The following is a 23,696-nucleotide window of genomic DNA, read 5'->3' on the forward strand; positions in this document are numbered from 1 at the left end:
GGGGTTCCTTCCCCTTGTGGCTGAGGAACCCTGACGCGCCAGCAATAAACCTGCCTCTTGCTTTTTGCATCTATTCGTGATTGTGAGTGGTCTTTGGGTAGGCGACCCCCGGGGTGGGCACAACAATGGTCCCAGGTAGAGCCTGCTATCGGAGGGAGCTGGCCCTGAAGGCAGTTGGCAGGAGTGGGGGGCACTCTCCTCCCAGCCCAGGATAGAGGCAGGGAGGGGGGCTGCCTGGGAGCTTCTTCACTTGAAGCCGGGGAGGGGAAGAAGGAGCTCTGGGAAGCCCTGGCTGAGAGTTTGGGGTCTGCCAGGTACGTTACAGCACCTTGAGCAAGGCTCTTTCCTTGTACAAATATTTTCTTGTTTGTATTTTAATGGTTTTCAAGCGTTAGCAGTAATCATCAGAACACAGCAAGTGACATGATGGTGTGGATCTCACTTCACAGAGCAATGAGCAGACGTGCCCGTGCGTGTGTAAGCAGGCAGGCGGGCGGGCGGGCGTGAGTGTGCACGTGTATCAACTGGTTGCATTATACACCTCACGCAAAAACAAAACAAAACAAATGCCAGCCCTCTTCCTGTGTCCCCGAGCTGTATCTGCAGTGTGAACACACATAAGGGCCACTGGCCGGAAGGATCCGCCAGGCTACTCAGAGGGGACAGCAGGGCGGGGAGGGATAGGAAAAGCTGGAACGAACTTCTTAAGGTCAGATTTTTTTTGGTAGTTATTATGCTAACCTTAATCTCCTTTAACAAGTGGGCTACGTCAATATTTACATCTGACAGAGAAACAACTTTACATACCTGCTTATGGTACCACACTGACAAGGTCACTTCCAAGTACACTTGTAAAGAAAGTTTCACTTGGCATTTCTACAGCCATTTTTTCAAAGTATAAAAACACACGGGGGACTGATAAGCATCAGCCCTATGAGGGAGGAAAGAGGGAAAAAAGGAAGAAGGGCCCAGGGTTAGGCAGCAACCCTATCGGTGACCACCCACCTGCTTAGTCACAGAATAGCCACATTGGAAGAAAAGACAGAGAAATGTTAGTCTCTGTGAAATCTGAGTGCTTGGTACATACATGAATACCATTTAGATTCTGTATTTTTTCCTCTGGTCAAAATATTTCATAACGAAAGTTCTAATTTAGAAAGTCTATTTTATTAATTTACAGCATAATTAAATAAGTATCTGACTACCACAAACTCAGGTAGGTTTAATAACCTCAGGACGTTGTGCTTGAAACACTATGAAATACTATGGAATAATACGATGTAAGATCAAAAGCGCTTGTTGCCAAAAATGCAAATACATCCTCACATTTGATAATACACAGTTATTATGCTCTCTTGTCTCTCTGCTCTGTGCTGGGAAGTAAAGGAGAACTGAAATATATTTTTAACAACGAGGGAAGAAACAAAATATTAAAGGTGACCCTTGGAGATCACTTTTCATGCTACATTTCGTGAAATTCAGTAGATGCTTCTGTTTCTCTTAGATAAGGAATATTAATAGGAATGGTTCAAGCCTCCCGAAATGAATCTTTCCTGAACAGACTCGGAGCATATATGCAGTCTTTACAAAACCATTCTGAACATATTTTTTTTTTTTTTATGCAATCCTCCCTTGCCTACAAACCAGTGCACTTTCCTTTCCTGCTCCCCATTTGCTAGTCAAGGATCAGTTTTTTCCTGCGGCACCCCGATGTGAAGGAGCTTTCTGCCTGCAGCTTCTCTCGCCATCAGACCTAACAGGAGAGGTGACAGGGTGGTTTTGCTCATTCACGAGGTGTTCATTCTCCATCTGTAAAGCTGGTGTGGGCAGCACCTCTCTCAGGGGCCCTGTGTGTTGGAGGTGGAAAGGAATCCATCAAGGAACGGCTCAAAGGAAGCACATGTGGGCCCTGTGAGTCCCCAGGAGGCCCCTCCCTTGAGAATGTATAGTGCCTGGGGGTCCACTGCCCCCCACACTCCCAGATGTGCTACTCCAACTGGGCCTTGCCCGGGAGTCAAGGACCTGGGTCCTTCAGGCACGATGGTCTTTATGAGGAAAGGGGCTGGCTACCCGTGAGGGGCAGGAAAAGCCCACGTTGGAGGCAGCATGGCACCCTGGTTAGCAGCACAGACGTGGAACGAGACCAACCGGATTCCAATGCAACCTTCAGATATCAGTTGATGCTCTTAGGAAAGAAATTTCACCTTTCTAAAACCTCTGCTTCATCCGTAATGCTACAGAAGTATTTACCTCTCTTGCTGGCCTGGTGTGAAGGCTAAATGAGGAAGGGGGTGCATGGAAAATGCTCTGAACTCAGCCCTGCACCTGGGTAAACGGCAGCTGTCAAACATTGACTTTCAACCCAGAGTAGCATCAGTTTTCTCCACTACATTCCCCAGACGCTGCTTCTACAGAAACTCTGATCCTTCTCCTGTTGCCCTCAGGACATCAACTGACCTTGAACTCTTAATTCTGAGATCCTTAACCTGAAGTCTGGCTTTCACGCTGGATCCAGGGTTCTTATCTCCGAGACCATTCTGAGTCCACAGTAACTCCCGAATGTCAGAAACACTGTACTAATGGGGTGGGGGCTCTTTCCCAGCATTGTTGACTTGTACTTTTATCTCCAAGGTTCTGCCAACAGAATCAGACAACTAAAGAATCAAAAATCCCCAAAAGATTGTGGGAATATTGTGTTCAGCAACATTTCACTCAACTTCCAGGTGCCGAGTTACATAAGAAAATGCAGCCCTGAGCTCTGAGTACTCTGTCAATTCAAAATTGTGACCCTGAACCCTTTACCATTATAGGAAAATGGCTAGGTATCCCGGATAATGTGATTAAGGCACCGTTCAAATACTTAGGGGCTTTCTCTTCACTGATCTGTGTGAGTTTCGCTGGCATTGCCCCAAGGCGAGTCTAGAAAGCCTCTAAGTAGTCAGATAAAGTTATTCAGTTAAACATGACGCCCCCATTCCAACTGAGGGAATGTTTGTGAATAGACAGGAAAGCCCAAAGAAAAACGGGAAGGAGAGAAGGAAAGGAGGGAGAAAAATGAGATTGAAGGGGTATTATCCCCCTTGTGTAGGGGGATAATAACAGAATGGGGGGTTGTAGGTAGAAGCATAGTACAGCCTGGCATTCCAGAGGACAGGTGCGGGAATGGCCTGGGCCTCAGCCCGCTGCTCTGCACGACTACAGTGGCGAGGGGGGCCGTATGTTCAGCAGAACAGATAAGAAACTAGTCTGGGGAATGTCTAGATAGAAATCAGTAGCTTAGCAGAGACAGGATGTCGGTAGAGCTAGAAAGCAGCTGAGAATTACCCTTCATCCTGACAGTCTTCTTTTGTTCAAAAGAAACAAAAGACCGTCTGTTTAATTGAGCTGTGAGATTGTTAACTTCTCACTTTGTTACTTTGTATACACACCCCTCTCCTCCCCACAAGTCTAATAAAAAGCTCCTGAGAATTCAGTTTGAGGCTGCACCTACCTGCCTCACTACAGGCTGAGACTTTGTCCATCTCACCCAGTCTGCCCTCTTAATAGAACTTTGCAGGTGAATTTCTCCTGCCTGTTCCTCTCTTCTCTCTCAGACCCATGGGGTCTAGAAAGTCCCCCATTGGGGAACTCTCAGTCGCAGTGTTGCAGCTCCCTCCAAGGCTGTAACAGGGGAGGGGACCTGAACTATGGAAGCTTAATTATGATATGCTCAATTCCTTCCTGAGAGATCAATCTAAAGACCCAACCATGTGTTTCTGGAGCCTCAGAAAGAACAATCACCTCGAATTCCCTGAAGGACAAGGGCGGTGACTTCAGTGAACCACTACACTCCTGGCTGAGAGCTCAGAACACTGCACTCTGGGCACTGAAGGAGCAAATGCAAACACCTGCCTCCGGGGAGCTCCCCTGCCTCCCCAGGCCATTCTCCCAACCCCATACACAACCCCAGCCTTGTTTCCTGAAACTTTTTCATTCACACAAGGAGAACCACCTGCTATTAATGCTGGGGCTCCTGGCAGAAGTCTAACTCTCCGCTTTTGAACCTGGCGAACAGTATTATCATGCTTACTGTGAACTACCAGGAATGACTTCCACGTGCACTTGGTAACCAATAAATTGTGTTACGATGACTAATGATGACTCTGTTTCACTGGAGAGGTGTCAACCTTGCCACAGTGAAATTTTCAAAAACTTAAAAACAGGACTTATAAAAATATAGAATAAATATAAGTCAAGATTTATTCAATTCAATAAGGAGGAAACCAGCTAATAATAAAGCTGGTTCAGAAAGCTGAGAAACAAGGTGTTTATAGCATTTTTAAAAAATGTAGTATAAAATCGCTAGGTTACCCACAAAGTTGTTAATGTGCTAAGGAGTAAGACTCAGGACTGGCTTTTCTACCGGACGGCACTCCCAGGCCCCAGTCTCCACACGACCACATTCCTCCCTGGTGTCTGTCCTCTAACAGTAAGCAACAAAATTAAACACAAACATGTTCCCCTGAAGAATTAATAATTCTTTTAAATGCTCCAGCAGTATGACTTTGGAAGGGTATACCATTCTATATTTTTTGCCTATTTTAATTTTTTAAATTTTTTTGGAGACGTCTTACTCTGTCACGCTGGGTAGAATGTTGTGGTATCATCTTAGCTCACAGCAACTTCAAACTCATAAGCTTGAGCAGTCCTCCTGCCTCAGCTTCTTGAGTAGCTGGGACTACAGGTGCCTACCACAACGCCCAGCTAGGTTTTCTATTCTTAGTGGAGACAGGGTGTCACCCTTGCTCAGCCTAGTCTCCAACCCTTGAGCTCAAGCAATTCACCTGCCATGGCCTCTCAGAGTGCTAGAATTACAGGTGTGAGCCACCGTATCCGGTCTATTTCCAAAGTTTAAATAATTTTCCTTAACTTATTGGCTGTGATGCCAAATATTTCAAATAAAGGAAGAAAAACTATAACTTCACTCACATTAGGTTGCAAATATAAATATTTTTTGATCACTTTTCAATTAGAAGATCATCCTTAAATCAGATTTCCAAATTTCTTAGAGCGAAACAAATGGCTGACTCACTGGTGAGAAAGAAAGCTTTTTTAAGCCATCACTTAAATATTGAAACGGAGTCACTTCATATGTCTTAGAAAAAGTATTGTTAATATTTGTGAATGTTCTAAGGAAGGGGAGGTTGACGCTGAGGAACTAAGACAGTGCAAAAATCTCAGAGCTATTTCTTCCTCTCTTTTCTTTTTCTTCTTTGATCCTTGGCAGATGGCAAAATGCCAAAGTCCTAACAAGGTTTTAGGAATGCACATCTCACACCTGAGTGTGAAAACCTGATCACCACGAAAGAGCCGCAAAAGGAACAGCTTTTGCCTTTGACTTAGGATTTTGATTTATAAGCACAGCAAAGTCCACAATTCTCAACTGAGACATTAAAAATCCCAGAAATTCCATCTTTACTGAATTAGACTCAGAATTAATATTACAACTTTTTGCTGCGTCTGAAATGCACGTGTTTTCAAGCCAGCGCCAGTTCAAAATCTGGGTAGAATTTCACATCAAGAGCATCTTTCCATTGCTGCCAACCAGAGAACACTCACAAAGCAATTTTACAAGGGCATGTGTGAATATTAAAATCAAAATGTCCGGCATCAACTTAGCAGAATGGGTGTCAGAGTCTAGGAAAAAAAAAAACACAAAGAACGGTACTTGGCAAAGCAGATTTTAACCCCCCAATGCCACATGCTGGGGAGAAGTGAGAGGGACTGGGATAAACCAGGCCTTTTTCTCTGTGTTTCTGCTCCAGCAGTTGCCAAAAGTGTGTTAACTCAAGAAAATCACAGGGGTCAGCAGCTTAAGAACTCAGCACTGCTAGCTTTTCAGGATTGTTTTAATTCATTCAAAATTATATCATCAATGCTTTCAATGGAATGGGGGTCACTGGAAAGTTTAGTCGAAAGTGATTCAGGAGGGCTGGACCTACGTGAGTAGAAGTTTCAGGTGTCACATACCTGATTTATTTCCCTTGTGTTTATTTTCTTTTAATGTGTTATAAGAGTGTTAAATAATAAACAACTGTGCATTGCCAAGTCTATTTTTAAAAAAATACCTAAATAATTAGAGGTATTGGAAAATTGTAATTGGCTAGGTTTTTTCTTCCTTAGTCAAACATAAAATGTGTATCTTTTAATCAGTGGCATGGAGGAAAATCAAACATGAACATATAAATATAGATAAGTAGAGATGTCTCCTGGACCTGCCTAGGAGATTCTTGGTAAACTGGTGTTATTAGCTAAGAGTAATCCCTTTGTTTATTCCCATAATGAGGGCTTACCTTCTCTTCCTAGCACATTTTAGACTTTTGGGAACCAATAAAGCATATCTACCTAAGGAACTACTTACACCCCATCAGCTCCTAAACACAATCAGATCCAAACTAAAGGCCAAAAATCAACAAGAACAACAAGAAAACTGAGAACAGGGTTAGCCTCTGTGGAAGGGGAGAGGGAGGCAGGAAGAAAGGGGGAGAAGAAACTCTGTTCAACATTTTGTACTTTCTGTAACTATTGAATTTGTGTTATTATCTGTTCAATATATATAGTATAAGTTAGTAAAAATATCTCTTAAGAACTTGGCATTTGAAAGAACATTTTTCACCACTCAGAAGCCTTAAATCGCTGGACAATGACAGAAGCTACAAGTTATAAGAACCTCCAGTGATAAAGGGAAAATTTATCAGATTTCTCTGGTAGGAAAATTCTCAAAAACAGAACTGAGTTTCTAGGACTTCAAGCAAGTACGATCTCTAAAAGGGAAAAAAAAAAAAGCAATTCTGTGTGGAGAGTTTTAATTTTAGAAGACTTCTCTTGTCAACTTCATTTCTGTTCCTCCCCTTGTTTGAAATTCACCATACTCAGAAATTCTGTAAAAGGTTGAGGGTGGAGAGAGAATAGTCTGAGCTTTCATTTAAAAAAAGAAGAAGAAAAGGCATCTCAAACTGAAGTCCTCTTCTGAGTCACTTCAGATTTTCTGGAAAAGAGATTCACTCTCAGTATCTAGGAAATGTTCTCTCCGTCTTCCTTTGAACATAAGAAAGACTAAGGGTGAGATTTCAATGCCTCCGTCATTTCATTTCCTCTCTGCCTCCTTATCCAAAATACCATGACACTAAAACCAGCTTATTGTGTTATTCTCCCTGCTCAGCTATAGACTTCAGCAAACTGCAGAAAAGATAAGACAGGTTCCAATAATTTGTAGAAAGAGGGGCTGAGGTGCTATCGAGCGAGCTAATAGCCTTGATTAGGATATCAGAGTCTACAGCTAGTGGGCACATGGCCTGTCTTAGGTGGGCGCATCACTGACAATTACCAGGACAGAACTCAAGGCATCTACTCAATTACCAAGCACTCGATGCATTTATAGGATATGCTGAGAAGGAAAATTGCTATCTTCATTATGATGCTGAAGCTACAGAAAAAATAGGTTCCATGCATGCATATCAGCACGGCAAGCTTGATAGAGCAGAGGTTCCCATTTACTATTTTCATTGAGTCCACATTTCCCATCCCTGGCAGACAGCTCTCACTCATCCCAGCAAGCTCCTAGCAGATTGACTTTCTACCGTGTGAGGAGAAGAAGGGAGCTGGGAACTCGGATCCTGAAACAATGAGAAAATTGAGTCGAAATGGACACATAAGAGCCTACTGTTGCAGTAAACAGCTTTCATAAGACTTGACCTTCCTCTGCAATGAAATGTGAAATAGCATTTCCTGTATCTTAATTTAATCAGTCTAATGTGTTTCCAAGGATTACGTCACCTGCACCAGTCCAGAATTTAAGGCAAATTCATTTAACTCTAGAGATGCACTCTTTGAAATTAGATCTGGACATTACAATAATATTAACCTGGTCAGTAGAGGCACCTGGGAATGTAGCCTACCTCTTCTTGTATTTGCTGCACCACCTGTCTCAGGCTCCAAGGAACAGGACCATTGAGGAGGGAGTACAGGCCAGGTCACAATGATCCCCGTGATGGAAGGAGGTGATGGAGGACATGACCAAATGCTCCTTCAATTTGCCTTTGAACTTGCTATTTCCGCTCTGCCTTTGATTATGCATGGGGCCAATTACCAGGGAATTTATTTCAAATTAAATAGTGAAGCTACATTGCAAAAACTCTAAAGTATCTAGTCCGTGATGAGGTGTTTGGATGAATAATTGAATGAATTGGAAGGGAGCTGGGCACAGCGCTGGTTTCCCATCCTTTCTGACCTTCCCAGCACCATGCAGTGTTGGTGAATTTGAAAGATGCACAGGTTGAACTTGAAGGATGAACACAAGTGAAATCTTCCTTTGATTTCAGCTTGTTAAACTCAAAACTTACAGCAAAAAGAAAGTAAATATTTTCCTTTTAAAAGGCCTTCCTTTCCTCTTCAGACTCCATTTAAAACCACTGCCCTAAGCCTGAAAGGCTGATGCAGTCAGTGCCTGCCCAGTTGGCCTTAGTGAGTCCAGACAAAGAAAAAGCAGGTGGGGGTGGCTCCTGCAGCCCCCAGCAATTCCCGGAATCACTGACTGACCGCACAGCCCTATCAGCCCATCTTCTAGTGAAATAAAATCATCTGGTTCATGTCCTGTATAATACCTTAATTTATTATTGGAAGATTGTTAACACTCACCCCCCTCCTCTCTGTGTCCTGAATCTATCTGAACCTCCTCTTCGAATATCTTAATGAAGTACATGAAACCAAGATTGGGTGGTTTAAATCTTGTCTTGTAGGTGGATCCTTATGAAAGTTTGGAGATACACAAAAATTAAGAAACATAAAATCTGCATGCATAGGAACAAATGAAGCCGTCCGGCCATACCAAAGCCACACAAGTTGAAATGTGCTCGGGTGAGTCAGACAGGACGCTGTCAACTGTGTTTCTTGGAAGTGAAATAATGGACCATAGCATAGCCTGTCCTAAAACTTTCAAAGCAACCTACCTATCCCCCTCCATCCTACCCCAACTTACGTTACACATCTCCAGCAAATGCGAGCATCCATTCTATGCTTACTGCCCTCCCCACTTCTTTTTCCCTATGAATGGGCCGAACAGTCAGTTCATTTTTCTGTTAAACAATATAAAACACAGAAGCCACGAAAAAGACTGAATTCACTGCACCACTTGTCAAGGGAGCCAAACTCATTTCACTGTACGAATCTCTGCTTGTGGTATTTGGGGTTAGGGAACTCTATTTAGAAATCTAGTTTTAACCACCAAAAATTGAGCCTCCTAAGCTTCAGCTAAAAAGTAAATGAAATTTTTTTTTGTTATTTCTAAACAACCAACAAAAGCATTGTGCCTTAAGAGAAAAGGGTTGGTTTGCCCCTGCACTCCCGGACATGTCAGCCTGAAGCTTCAGAACTCGTCCTCCATCTGCACCGAGCAGCTCTCTGAGGAAGCCAGTCAGAGCTCTCAGAACCCAGCACCAGGCAATCGAGCTGAAATGTCACTCCTGCTAGATTTCAGGCATAACCCATGCCCATTACCTCCCTTGGGTGCCACAAGCTCCAGGCACCAGTAGGGAGATTATTCATTGAAATGCACTCACTTTATGATCTGTGGCTGGCGTACTGTTAATTACATGGCAAGGACAGGTCAATATCAGGATAAAATGGAATCTAGCTGTCCCACAACACCATCACGTCCACCAGAGACACTGTTCTGTCACCCTTAAATCACTCTCATAAGCACTGGCTCCCAGAGCCACAAATGCAGCCCCTGAACCCTGCAGTTTTTTGCTATAAAATGACATTTTCTTAGCACATTCCAAATTTAAAATCTATTTTTCCCAATAAAAGAAGAAGGGAGTTAAGAGTGGCAAACATCACGGAAGCCATGGGATCGCAGACGAGTGGAGGGAGCAGAGGGAAGGGCGATGATGGAAAAGAAAGAGGGGGGGCGGGGGGGAGGAAGGGAGAAGAGAGGCAGCATTTCAACATCCAGACAGGGGCACAGGTGGAGAGGAAAGGAGAAAGAGAATAAGAGAGAGAGAAAGAAGGGGCAATGGTGAGATGACCATACTCATAAAGTGTCCGTCTCTTCCCAATTATGAACATGGGCTTCAGAGGAAGCTGTTACCTGCGATCATCAGCCCTCGCTGATGCCAATCAGTCAGTACCCACATGTCTTTAAATCTGTCAGCAAATTTTCACTGTCCAGTTGGAATGGATGACAATAGTCACCCCTCACAGAAGTCACAGAAAGTACCGTCAGGCTGCAGAGTGAGTTCTCCCCTTAGGACGAGTAAAGCAAATGGCTGAGCAGGGTGGCCCCACCAGGGGGTTCTACCCAGGGTCAGCTTCAGACCTGTCCTCACCCTGCAGGGACACCCTGATTCAAAACTCAGCGAATGACCCATGGCCAGAGAATGGACACTGTCTCTGCTCTGGACGCAGAAGACCGTAGTAGCTACTTTCAATTCCAAATTAGAGTGTAATACTTGAAAATGATTTTCCACAGAGCCATGAGACTCGGGTTAGACACAGAAAAATGCTCTCAAGTGATGTCTGGAATGATATACAGGAGTCCTCGGGCCGGTTTGGAAATAGTCTTTACATGTATTTGAGAATAAATTGCTATTTACTGGGGATAATTTCAGGGTAAACTACACTGAGCTGGAGAAATTAATTTCAGAATGGCCTTTAGCCCCACAACCACTGGACTAGCTGCCAAAGACCCATCAACTGCTCCCCTTTTATTTGTTTTATTTTATTTTTGAGACAGAGCCTCAAGCTGTCCCCCTGGGTAGAGTGCTGTGCCATCACAGCTCACAGCAACCTCCAATTCCTGGGCTCAAGCAAGTCTCCTGCCTCCGCCTCCCAAGTAGCTGGGACACAGGCGCCCGCCACAACGCCCGGCTATTTTTTGGTTGCAGCCGTCATTGTTGTTTGGCGGGTCCGGGCTGGGGATTCGAACCCGCCACCTTAGGTGTACGTGGCTGGCACCTTAGCCGGTTGAGCTATAGGCGCCGAGCCAACTGCTCCCCTTTTAATGTCAGTTTCTAGCACTCCCCTCAGGATCCCAATAATAATTTCACGGAAGATGACTACTTCCAAACAGGTGTCATCTGTAACATTACCCTGGGTTGACAAAGCGGATGACACTGCCACAAACAAACCTAAACCAAACTAAAGGCAACATGTACCTTAAGAACCATGAAAATCTGAAAACACTTCGATCCATCTCATTGAAATAATTCAAAAGGAAAAAAGAAAGCTGTTGAGAACAACTACATGCAATAGAATATTGTTCATAAATGCAGAAACACTGGAATAGTGTATGTCCAATAATTAAAAATGTCAAAATAGATGACAAAGCATCAACTTAATGAAATAAACAGCCATAAAATTGATCATGATGTAACAAAACATAAGAGCTCATGTGGTATACTGCTGTGAATTAAATATACAATAATCTCTCCTCTCATTGTACAATTATTTGATCATTTACAAAATGAACAAAAACTGGAGAGAAACAGAGAACAAAAATAGCTGGTCCATTGTAAGAGAAACAGAGAACTGACTTTTCTTTTGTTTCCTTATCACCACGACACTGTTAGTGGTGCAACATACACAAACTGGAAGAAAAAGAAGAAACACAGTTCACAGCTTTTAGGAAACTATATAACCCATGTCAAAGAAGACTGACAAACGTAGATGGATGTGAAGTATACAGCTCAGTGAGAAAGCACAGAGATGGTGTGCTAAATCACAACTGCTCTCAGAGGCTGGGCGCAGTGGCTCACGCCTGTAATCCCAACACTCTGGGGGACCAAGCCAGGTGGGGAGGTCTGGGGGGGGGCTCGAGCTCACATGTTCCAAACCAGCCTGAGCCAAAAAAAAAAAAACCCAAAAAACCCAAAAAACAAAAAATAAGCCAAGCATTGCGGCAGGTGCCTGTAGTCCCTGCTACTCGGCAGGCTGAAGCAAGGGAATTGCTTGAGCCCAAGAGTTTGAGGTTGGTACGAGCTATGACGCCACAGCATTCTACTGGGGGCAAGAAAGGGAGACTCTGTCTGAAAAATAAATAAATAATAAATAAATTTAAAAAAAAAACAACTAAAACTGCTCTCAGGATGAACTGTAGCTATCTACTCCCACTGTATATTAAATACCAGCCAAAAGTTGGAGGAAGAATGCTTAGTGGAATTGAAGTTAAGAGCTTCAGCGAATGACAGATCACCGTTCCCATCAGACATTCTCGTAACCAGTACTCTAAACATATCATGTTCCAGCCAAAGAAGATTGTGGGCTGAAGCAAATCTAAGATTTTTTTTTCTCTGTGTGATCAGAAAACCTTCTGCACATGTGTGGCTTATAAAACTCAAAATACTCAACTCTCCGTCAATGGTTTCCAAATCCATTCACACATCAAGCGAGAAATACTAGCAATTGAAAACATCACAAGCATGAGAGCGTACAGAGAAGTAGCCTGGGAACACTGCTTATTTCCATAGTTCCCTAAGTGCAGAGCTAATTAAATTAAAAACAATTTTTTTTTTCCAATTGGAAGCATACATAATTAGTGACATTCAAGTTACAGCACGAATACCTTAAAACCTATTCTGGGGACCATACTTTGAATTAAACATAGGGAATAAACAAAGGTGGCATTCCTTGTAAAGATGAACTTCATTTTAATACCTGTCTGTGTTTGTTTTCCTTTGTGTGTGTTTATTTCATTCCTGTCACTCTGTGTTCAAGAGGACATGACCATAAAGATTCCTCAGGTGCGTCACTAAGGAGAGAGACCTGGGGAATGACCGTCTCGGCTGCCGAGTGGTCATGGATGTTATTCAGGTGTGCTGATTGCTCTGGCCACCTTCTTTTTGCCTCTTCATTTACTATACAGAATATCCAAGGACCCAGAGGGCTCATAAGTGAAAGGAATTAAGATAAAATTCATATCTATGTTACTCCTTGTATTTGAAGGGGAAGTTTACATTATAGATTAAAAATCAGCTTTCTGGGCTGGGCAGGGTGGCTCACGCCTATATCCTAGCACTCTGAGAGGCCAAGGCAGGTAGATTGCTTGAGCTCACAAGTTCAGGTTTGAGACCAGCCTCAGCAAGAGTGAGACCTCGCTTCTAAAAATAGCCTGGCATTGTGGCAGGCGCCTATATTCCCAACTACTTGAGAGGCTGAGGCAAGAGAATTGCTTAAGCCCAAGAGTGTGAGGTTGCTGTGAGCTATGACTGCACAGTGCTCTACTAAGGGTGACAAAGTTGAGACTCTGTCTCAAAAAAAAAAAAAAAAATCAGCTTTCAGAAATACCCAGAGATTCTTTGAATCAAACGAATCCACTTCTCCATAAGTCAAGATGGTCAATGCATGGCACAGCAGAGTGAGGCACTAGGAAACTGACCCTGATGGTTAATTTTACGGGTCAACTTGACTCAGGGAAGGTTTGCCCAGATAAGTGGCTAAACATTATTTCTGGGTGTGTCTGCGAAGGTGATTCAGAAAGAGATTAACATCTGAAGTCATGGATCTAGAGGGTCCTCCCCAATGTGGGTGGCATTAGTCCAATTCATCCAGGGCTCAAACAGAACAAGAAGGCCAAAGACGATGATTCCGCCCTCTGCCTGGATGCTTGAGCTGAAACCAGTCTTCTCCTGCCCTTGGAGCTCTGGGCCCTCAGCCCTTCCAACTTCACCACTGCTTTCCCTGAGAGCCCGGCTTGCAGACAGCAGATGGGGGGACTTCTCTACCTCTGTAATCTCACCTGAGTCAGTGCCTTACAATTAATCTCATTATGTAGATGTGCGTGAGATATAGGGATAGATAGATAGATAGGTAGATAGATAATCCACCCTATTGGTTTTCTTTCTCCCAAGAACCTTGACTAATGTACTCATTCAATCTTTTTTTTCACTTGCATTGTCTCGGTTTGTGATTCAGTAGAAATAACCACAACAGAAATATCAAGATGTGGTATGTTTTATCTGGGAATCTCTACACACTGCACAGAACATGCTTTTCAAGTGGTGGTGAAAGCTGAAGGAAGTATTTGAGGAAGAAAAGGCACAAAGCTCTGACTAGATATGAACTTGTTACACATATACATAACTTAAACGGCTCCAAGGATCCTGCATGAAAACATAAGAAATTCATCCATAGCATCTCACTTAAAAAAGAAAAATAGGAATAGTATCATGAGGAGATACTTAATACAAAACAGAAAGGAAATTAAAGAACTACTGTAAAAGTCAAGAGAAATGACCCCCTTTATATGATACGATGAGGGTATCTCACCTCTGTAGAATTCTCTCCAAAAACCGATAACTTTGGTCCAAATATGAGAAAAATGTGAGACAAACCCAGATTGAAGAACATTTCCACAAAATGCCTGACCAGGGCTTGTTAGGAAGAATCAACACCATTAAAAACAGGAAAAACTAAGAAGCTGTCATAAGTTGGAGGAGACTAAGGCATGACGGCTAAACGCCAACACGGAATCCTGAAAAAGGGACATTCCTGGAAAACTTGGTGAAATCCTAATCTCTGTAGTTTACAGGATTGTGCAATGTGAATTTTTAGTTTGATGAACATCCTCTGATCGTGTAAAATGTTGACATTACCACTGCTACACTTTAATCTCTAATTATTTCAAAATCAAAGGTTTTTAAAAATAAAGACAACTGGAAATTTTTTTTTTCCCTTAGTGGGAATAGACTGGGGCAGGGAATTTTGTTCACGTGGTTTAAACGTAATCCAAATGGCATGTGTATATTTGCACATAGCTTTTTCATTTCAACGTTAAAAACCACGAGAATTCAGGAAAAGCTGAATTACCAAATCCATCAGGGCAAAGGAGAAGCAAAGGGTTGGGAAAGGCTGGATAAAGAAAGAGAGAAAAGAGGAGAAAAGCAGAATCACGTCCTTGAGTTTGCTTCTCAAATTAGCTGTGAACAGCAAAGCATCAGTGAGGAATTAGCCATTATGCAAACGGAGGCCATCAGTTTATTCTCAGCGTTGTAAGATGGGTTTGCTTGGCAGAGGGAAATTACACTGTGGAGGAGATGATCCAGCCTGCCCGGCAAGGGGTGCGGGAGACCAATAGGCAGCCGTGGGTATTCTGCACCATCCCATCGAAGAGTGACTTAATTATCTTAACAATTTACATCGCAAATTGTCATTTTCTCATTCAACATCTGACAAGTGAGGGAACACACAGCAAACTCCATTTAGCTACACAATATCAAAGAACAAAGATTTAACAGAGGGCTACACAACACGCTCCTCCATCCCTGCCTTGGAGTCCTGAAGCCATAACCTCCCTCTCAATGATTCCTGAATCCCAAGTCACAGCTGCAGATTTTCAGTGGTCTCAAGGTAACCGAACCTGACGTCACCACAGCCCACAGGATTAGGGCATCTCTGTAAGGGAAAGCCACAAAACGGCCATCGGCATGCCACTGCTGGCTCTGCAGGGGTAATGCCACCAGGAATGCTTACAAACCTGCCATTTGGAAATTGTGACTCTTTTCCTTAAGGGGAAGATGGTATAAAATATGAGCACTTTAACCTAATCATGAAAATACTAGGCAAACTCTAACTGAGAGAGACAATGCACAAAACGGTGGTCTGCCCTCTTCAAAAATGTCAAGGTCAAGGAGAGTGAAGAAGGGCCGAAGAGCTGATCAGACCAAAGGAGAGCACAAAGAATGACAACCAAAGGCAAGGCCGGAGCCTGGCCTGGATCCCGCACAGGGAAAGAATGGGTGGACAGGACACCTGATGAAATGTGAGTAAGGCCTCTGGATTAGATAGTTATACTGCAATGACGCTGACTTTTCAGGTTCCTATAAATGCAAGGACTATACATTTAGACAACAATATGGTAACAATGTCGCATTTTCAGGATTTATGATTGTAGACCCTTATCAGGAAACACATACTCAGTATTTGGTGGCAAAAGGGCACAATATCTCCATCAAAATTTCAAATGCTTTCAAGGGGAAATATGTGTGTGTGTAAATAAATCCATACACACACGTGCAGAGAGAGAGAGGGAGGCAGAGACAGAACAACAAAGAACTCGAGGGAATAAACGGGGCAAATGTAACCAGCACATCTGGCTGAAGGTTACACAGGAGTTCCTTGTACTATTTTTACATTATTTTTCCTAATTAAAATTTTCATATGCTGTGGATTTCACCACAATAGGAATGGAAATAACAACGAGAGGTCCAGGGAACTCTCCAGAATCCAGAATTCCTGGGGCCACAGTTGCCCAACCTCAAAATGGCACAAGGACCAGACGGAATGGCTGAGAAGCACATCAGAACTTCTCTGCTCTCCCGCTCAGCCCAGCCACAGGATAAACTGCTGAGAACAAGAACACCCGTCTCGCCCCTCAATGCGGGGTTCACCAAAGCCACTGTTTTCGGGTGCCCTTCCCAGCTGACTCCCGACAGTTTAAATAATCTGGCTTCACCTGAGGCAGCTCTAGCTCATACCTCCAGACAGGATTACCTTTGAGTCTTCCTGCCTCATCCAGAACTTTGACAAAAATACAATCCTAGTGGCAGAAACAGGAGGCCAATTTATACAAAGTTGAACTAGAGAAGAGATACAACGAGAATTGCCAGGACATACATTTACTACAAGTTAAAAACCCTGTCTTTACTAAAAATAGAAAAAAGAAAAGAAAAACTAGCCAGGCGTTGTGGCGGGCTCCTGTTGTCTCAGCTACTCAGGAAGCTGAGACAGAAGGATCTCTTGAGCCCACTTGTTTGAGGTTGCTGTGAGCTAGGACATCATAGCACTCTACCCAGGGAGACAGACAGGGTTAAGACTCTGTATTAAAAAAAAAAAAAAGAAAAGAAAAAATTTTCAATAAGTAATTGTTGAATGAAACAAAGCAGCAGTATATTATAGTCCTCATGCTATGGGTGAGTGTGTGATGCTCAGAGAGGTTAAGTCATTTGCCCAAGGTCACACAGATAGCTTAAGTGCCTAAACAGGGTTTGATCACAGCTTTGAACACAGACCTTGGAGGGCCATGGTCAGTGCTATACCACAAACCATAGCCTTCAATTATGTCCTAGCTTCTCTGGGGGAACAAACAGTTTAATTTGTGGTTGAGAGAGGTATTGTTAAGACTGCTACCCTAGCAAAGGAATAGTTACTCTGTCAGTAGAGAAAATAACTCTAAATACACATAAGACATCTTATATTTCAAATGTGTATGCCAACGTGTAAGGTGTATTTCCTCTCTCTCCTTGCTCCTCTTTCAAAAATAGATGGTAAACTGATTTGCATCTGTTTTGCCCCAAATCGCATCATCATGCTTGAAAAATAAGAGATGACAGGGCTGAGGGATTTGGCATGAGCTTCCCACTGCCCCAGGCTCACGAAGTCCAAAGGCGTGTGAAGGTGCTGCCCCCTGGTGGCAACATTTGGCAATCAGCCCAGCCCCGACTAGTGTTCACGCCCTCTCATGGTGTGATAAACACTGGCGAGAAATGTAGGGTAGATTCAAAGCAATCACCGTAACAATCCCATACCCATTCACTTGCACTCAAATATGCTCTTGGGCAGAAAGACATTGCAGAACAGCTCTTGGTACATATAAATAACATCCTTCCTGTGCTTTCATGGTGGGTAAAGGTTAAAATTGACATAATAGGAAGGTAAATAGACCATACTTTCTACAAGCACTTTTTTTCCATTTGCATTCTTGTGTTCTCTTTTCATCTCAGAGAAATGCAGTATGGTTTAGTGGAAAAAAAAAAACTCCACCAAAAACTCAGGGGCTTGAGAATGAGATAAAATTATCACTGAATTTTGGTATTCCTTCTTATTCTTTTGTGGAACTCAGTATTTTCAGATGTAACAGGGAAAACATCTACTTCACCAGTTAGTTACAAATGACTATATGATAGCACGTACATGCATACAAAACTCTTATAGTTCCTTAGGGATCCCCAGGGCTGGTGATCCTGAAGCAGGGGGCTCACACCTCGGCTACTATCCTTCCCCCTTTAATTCTCACAACCCCCCTACCAAAGTACCATAAAGGACCCATGCAATGCATGGAGGCTAGTTTTAGACGGCAAAGAACAAGATGCATGTAGTAAAAGTGATCAGCTTGTTGACATGTAAATAAAGGACAATTTTAAAAGGAAATAGTCTAGGAACAGACATGCAGAAAACTTCCCAGAACAACTACTGAAGGAGGGCGGCTCCTGAAGAGGAAGATGACAGAACCCAGAAGGAGGTGGAGGAAGGGGAGGAAGGGGAGGACGGGCAGGACTATCTAGACTCCATTAAATATAGGATATAAAAATAAAAGCCTATGACAAAGAAGAAAAGTGTATATTCTGCCAGTGTACTTGGTAAATGAGATTTTTTTCAGTAATTAATGTGATTTCGTATAATCCCCCCAAGCATTTGCAATAAAGTCATGACAAGGAGAAAAAAAAAAAAAAAGGCAGGGGGGGAAACAGTAGGAACCGAGAGACCCAAAGCTTTTTTTGTTCTCTCACTACACATTTGTTGGAAATGTGGAAAAAGATAAGGAAGACTTAGCAGCCGATCTCCTAATAATCAGAGTCCAGCAGAGGAGAGAGATAAATAAGGAGATAAATTGAAATTTCCTTCTTAAAGAGCAACAGTACAGATGTGCGCGAAGTACAGAGGTGGCAGGAAAGAAGAGCCGAGGGGCCGCTCTATATGCCCTCAGCTCACTGTTCACATCCCAGAACTCAGTATTTTTACCTCAAGGTTAAAAAGAGTACGATTTAGAAGACAAAAACGATGGAGAGATTGCTCTGCTTCTATTTCGTTAGTAAAAGTAATAAAATAAGGGATATTTGGAATATAATCCAAATTCTACTTGATCTTTATCCTTATGTATAATAGCAGCTTACATTTATAGAAGATCTAGTACGCATTGGGAATTTCAGAAATTGTATTTGTCATTCTAGAATTTCCATCTGGTTTCTACCTACCATTTTCATTTCCCTATTGAGACATCTTCCTCTGCCAAGATTTGCATTCATTGAAAACATGGTTTGTTATTTTCACAGGGGGATAGTTATCGCAGTTGTTTTAAATCCCTTGTCTGTTAGTTTTAACATCTGGTTTACCTGGGAGTTGGATTTGATTGATTTTCTTTTGTTATCAGTCTCGACAATCAGAGAATTTGGGATTATATTCCAGATATTATGAATGTTAAATTACAAAAATTCTGTATCGCTCTTTCCCCCTAATGAGCATTGTTTCCTTTGTCTTAGCAGACAATTTGATTGTCTGTGCTTAAACTACAAACTGTTTCTGGGGCTGCAAATCTTGCCTCAATTTTGTCCACAGCTAGGTTGCTTTGAGCTCTGTGCAAGTGTTGTTTAGAGTTCAAGATAGGGGTAGGCAGGGCTTGGGGATTCCCTCTGGCTGCCCTGGTGGTCTGGCTCTAGGCACTAAATTTAGCTACAACTGTAGAGAGTCAAAGGGAATAAACCACAATGTATCCTGGAAAGTATTACAAATCAAGGCTAACAGAGCCCCCCACATCAGCCTGCTCTGGCTGGAACCTTTTAATGCAGTGAAGAAGTCCACAAATTACTTGTTCAGGATCTTTTCTTCCCCTGTCCTACATATTTGACCAATCTTCCTATCTATTAAATAGGAAGTCACAACACACACAGAGTCTCTCTATTATAACAAGGTGGACAAATAGTCTAAGGGCTAAGGTGAGAGATTTTCCATTTCCTCTCCTATCATATTATTAAAACTTTCCCAAGGAGTGGAGTTATTCTGAATCAAATCTGACAGCCTTTTAAAGGCAGAGAACTTACATCGTATGTTGAATCTGCGGTCAGTCTTTATTCTGAGCACAGCAGCAGCCAATTAGAGTTTTAAAATAGAAACCATTTCTATACTTTTTGAAGTGCTAACAATGGAATTTGATACTAGGCCCAGAATATTTAATAGGAAGGTCCAACTAGCATCACTTATAGAGATGAAAGCATTAATACTACTTCTTCTTTCCAAGTAGTTATTTTACTACTTGTTAAAATAACACTGGGTTTTAATTATTAAAAAGTAAATGAAGAGTCCTGAAAAAATAATAAGTATTTATGTGATATCCAAAGAATAAACAAAGTCCCAATTACTGGGCAGGGAGTTGTGGGCACGTTACTTATACCCTTTGGAGAAACAGTACTATGGATAACATGGAAGGACCACATATCCCTCGATTGGGCCAAGGTGGCCGTCAACTCCCAATAAGATTTTCCAGCCATAATTGGAAGTACACATCTTCGAGATAGTTTCTACAGTTCCATTTATAATAGCAGAAGATAAAAAAAAAATAGGCATACAATTAAAAGAAGTACTACACTAATAATTTGAAAACAACTAAAACCACTGTAGAAAGAAATTAAAGAAAACCTAAGTAAATGAACAAGATTCTCATATTCATGAACAAGAGGACTTAACCAGTGGTAATGCATCTCCCAAATTCCTCTACAGATGCAGTGTAACTCCTAAGAATAACTCAGCTGACTTCTTTGTAAAAACTGAGAGGATGATCCTAAAATTCATATGGAAAACCAAGAGACCCACCATAGCCAAAATAATCTTGAAAAAAAAGAAGAAAGTTGGAGGACTCACCCTTTCAGACTTCAAAACTGATTATGAAGTTACTATATTCAAGACAGCAGGGGCCAGGCATAGGAATAAACATACATCAGTGGAATAGAATTAAGAATCCAGAAATAAGCTTTCACATGTATAGTCGATTGATTCTTTTTGGCAAGAGATCCAAGACAATTTAATGAGGAAGGAATAGTTTCCAACAAATGGTGCTGACACAACTAGATAGCCACATACAAAAAGTGAAGTTAGAACTCTTCCTTACGCCACATGTAATTAACTCAAAATGCCTCAAAGAACTAAATGCCAGAGCTGAAACTACAACACTCTTAGAAGAAAACACAGCTGTGTATCTCCATGACAGCTGGATCAGGCGATATTTTCTTGGATATAATACCCAACGCATGAGAAACAAAAGGAAAAAAATAGATAAACTATATATCATCACATTTAAAAGCTTTTACACTTCGAAAGACTCGACCAAGAAAGTGAGAAGATAATTCACATAATGTGAGAAAAATTTTGCAATCTGATAAAGGAGTTGTATATGTTGTAGAATGTACGCAGAACTTTTACAACTCAATGATAAGAAGAAAAATAGGCCAATTAAAAATGGGCAAAGGATCTGAATATACATTTTTCCCAAGCAGATACACAAATGACCAATAAGCAGAAGAAAAAGCGCTCACTACCACGAGCCATCTGGGAGCTGCAAATCAAAACTATGATGAATCCCACTTCATCCCAGTAAGAAAGCTGTGAGCAAAAAGTCAAATGATAAGCCTTGATGAGGATGTGAAGAAGCGGCATCCTTCATAAGCTGCTGCTGAGAATATAAATTGGTGCAAGTACTTTGGAAAAGTCTGACATTTCCTTAAACACAGAGTAAGCATGTGATCCATCCATTGTACTCTTAGGTATAGAACAAATAAAGAATAAAAACATACATCCAGGCATGTATGGAAGTATGTAAAAACTTGCATACAAATGTTCCTGGCAGCATTATTCATAAAAACTAAAAACTGCAAACAACTCAAATATCCATCCACTGATAGATAAATAAAATGGGGTGTGTGTGTGTGTGTGTGTGTGTGTGAGTACATACACAAGCCACGTATATACTGACAGGATACAATTAAGAAATAGAAAGAAATGACAATGAAGTGCTGACACATGATACGAAATGGACAGACCTTGAAAACATAGGGCTGAGTAAAGACTCGAGTTACAAAAGACCACATATTGCATGATTTCACTTCTATGAAACATCTGGACGAGACCAACAGAGCCAGACAGGAGACTAGTGGTTGCCTAGGGCTGGGGAGATGAGCAGATTGGTGGTGACAGCCAAGGAGTCTTGTCAAGATAATGAAATTGTTCTAAAATTTTGTTGGAGATGGTTGCACAACTCTATGAATATACTCAAAGCAATGAACTGTAGAGAGTGGATTGTATGGTACATATTTAAATAAATTACACATCCATAAGACTGCCAGAAATGTAAGAATTATTTTCTCATTTTTACAAATTTTATAAATGTGATTAAATAAAACCACCCAATTCACCTCATTCCACTAATAATGTATTGTGTTTTAGCACAAAGTTAATATTTAATTAACTTTGTTTACTACAGATTTTATTATCATCATTTTTTTTTATCCGTCATCTGCCCCAAAAGGATTCTTACAGTTTAAGAAAGAGACAGCACAGGTGAACCATAGTCACTCTTGTTACTCTAAATGTATAAGTGCCTGAAATGAGGGGATTTAACTACTTTGGTTAACAGAAAGAATGCCTCAGCTAATTTTTATGCAAAATAAACTCTTATGCACTTGAATTCACAGTAACTGGGAGACTACAACCTGGGAAAAACAAAACAAACAAAACACATAGCTCATTCTTCAAGGGAGCTGCTTGAGTATTAAGTTTCTGGAAGTTTGTAGCCCAGCCCTAATGGTGGCACCTGAAGGACCCTGGTTAGTTTCTGCCCGTAGGTCTTCTCAGTCTGTCTCACTGTTTTTATTGCCTTGTGACAAGAATCTCCATTAAGAAATTTTAAAAGTAACAGCAGCAAAATCTTGTTTCCAGTGGCAATTGTAGTCACTTGAACAGAGCCTGGGAAATTTGAGAACGCACACACATATGCTATCTCCTCCCACCTCCAACCACTTGGCCAAGGGGAGGAGGTTTATAAAATCTCCATCACCACTTGGCAAAGCAGTTAGTTGAGTTTCAAAAAATAAGGATTTGACCAAAACCACCCAGGAAGGGCTGGCGACAACAGAGCCCCGATTCTCTGGCATCAAAAGACATTGCTGAGATGTTTTTATTTATTTATTTATTTATTTATTTGAGACAGAGTCTCACTCTGTCCCACTGGGTAGAGTGCCATAATGTCATAGCTCACAGCAACTTCAAATTCATGGGCTTAAATGATCCTCTTGCCTCAGCCTCCCGAGCAGCTGGGATTATAGGCACCCACCACCACATCTGGCTCATTTTTCTATTTTTAGTAGAGACAGGGTCTCACTCTTGCTCAGGCTGGTCTCCAACTCCTGGGCTTAAGCAACTCACCCACCTCAATCTCCCAGAATTACAGGATTACAGGTGTGAGCCACCTTGCAGGCTTTTCTTGATGAGATGTTTTTAAAAGAGAACTGGATTACTCCAAGATTTTTTGTTAAATGAGATTGTACCATATAATCATTTTTTTCAAAGGAGGAAAAGTGCTTAATCCACAGACTTTGCTTCTTACTAGAAAGACACAGTCACAAGCCAGTGGAGCAAGGTAAAAAACAATAAATAACAACTAAGACCAAGAGAAATCTTTAATAGGGAGTCAGGAAGTGTGGCTCTGAGGCTATAGAGAAAAGGCAGCATTAAGAGTTCTGGGGTTTGTTTTTTTTTAATTGTAAAATTAGCAGACAAAAGTTTAAAAGAAGTTGGCACATCATGTATGGATACCATGCCCGTTTGTGCTATGGGACAAAAGGAATTAAAAAACTATGTGATGGTATAATGAGCAGACAGGGGGAGGCACCTTTAGAAGA

The 23,696-nt window shown here is 41.8% G+C and overlaps 1 protein-coding gene and 1 non-coding gene across 2 annotated transcripts in view; both read right to left on the minus strand.

The window, feature by feature from the left end:
* The window catches only part of ELMO1 (engulfment and cell motility 1), a 551,882-nt gene that overhangs the window by 295,937 nt on the left and 232,249 nt on the right, over positions 1-23,696 (minus strand). The window lies entirely within an intron of this gene.
* LOC111724926 lies at positions 5,261-5,361 on the minus strand. Its single transcript, XR_002773133.1, has one exon. It is a non-coding gene; the product is annotated as a small nucleolar RNA U13 (small nucleolar RNA).

Source organism: Otolemur garnettii, unplaced genomic scaffold (assembly GCF_000181295.1).
Source record: "Otolemur garnettii isolate 467f Iridium unplaced genomic scaffold, OtoGar3 scaffold00028, whole genome shotgun sequence".
NCBI classification, from domain to species: Eukaryota; Metazoa; Chordata; class Mammalia; order Primates; family Galagidae; genus Otolemur; species Otolemur garnettii.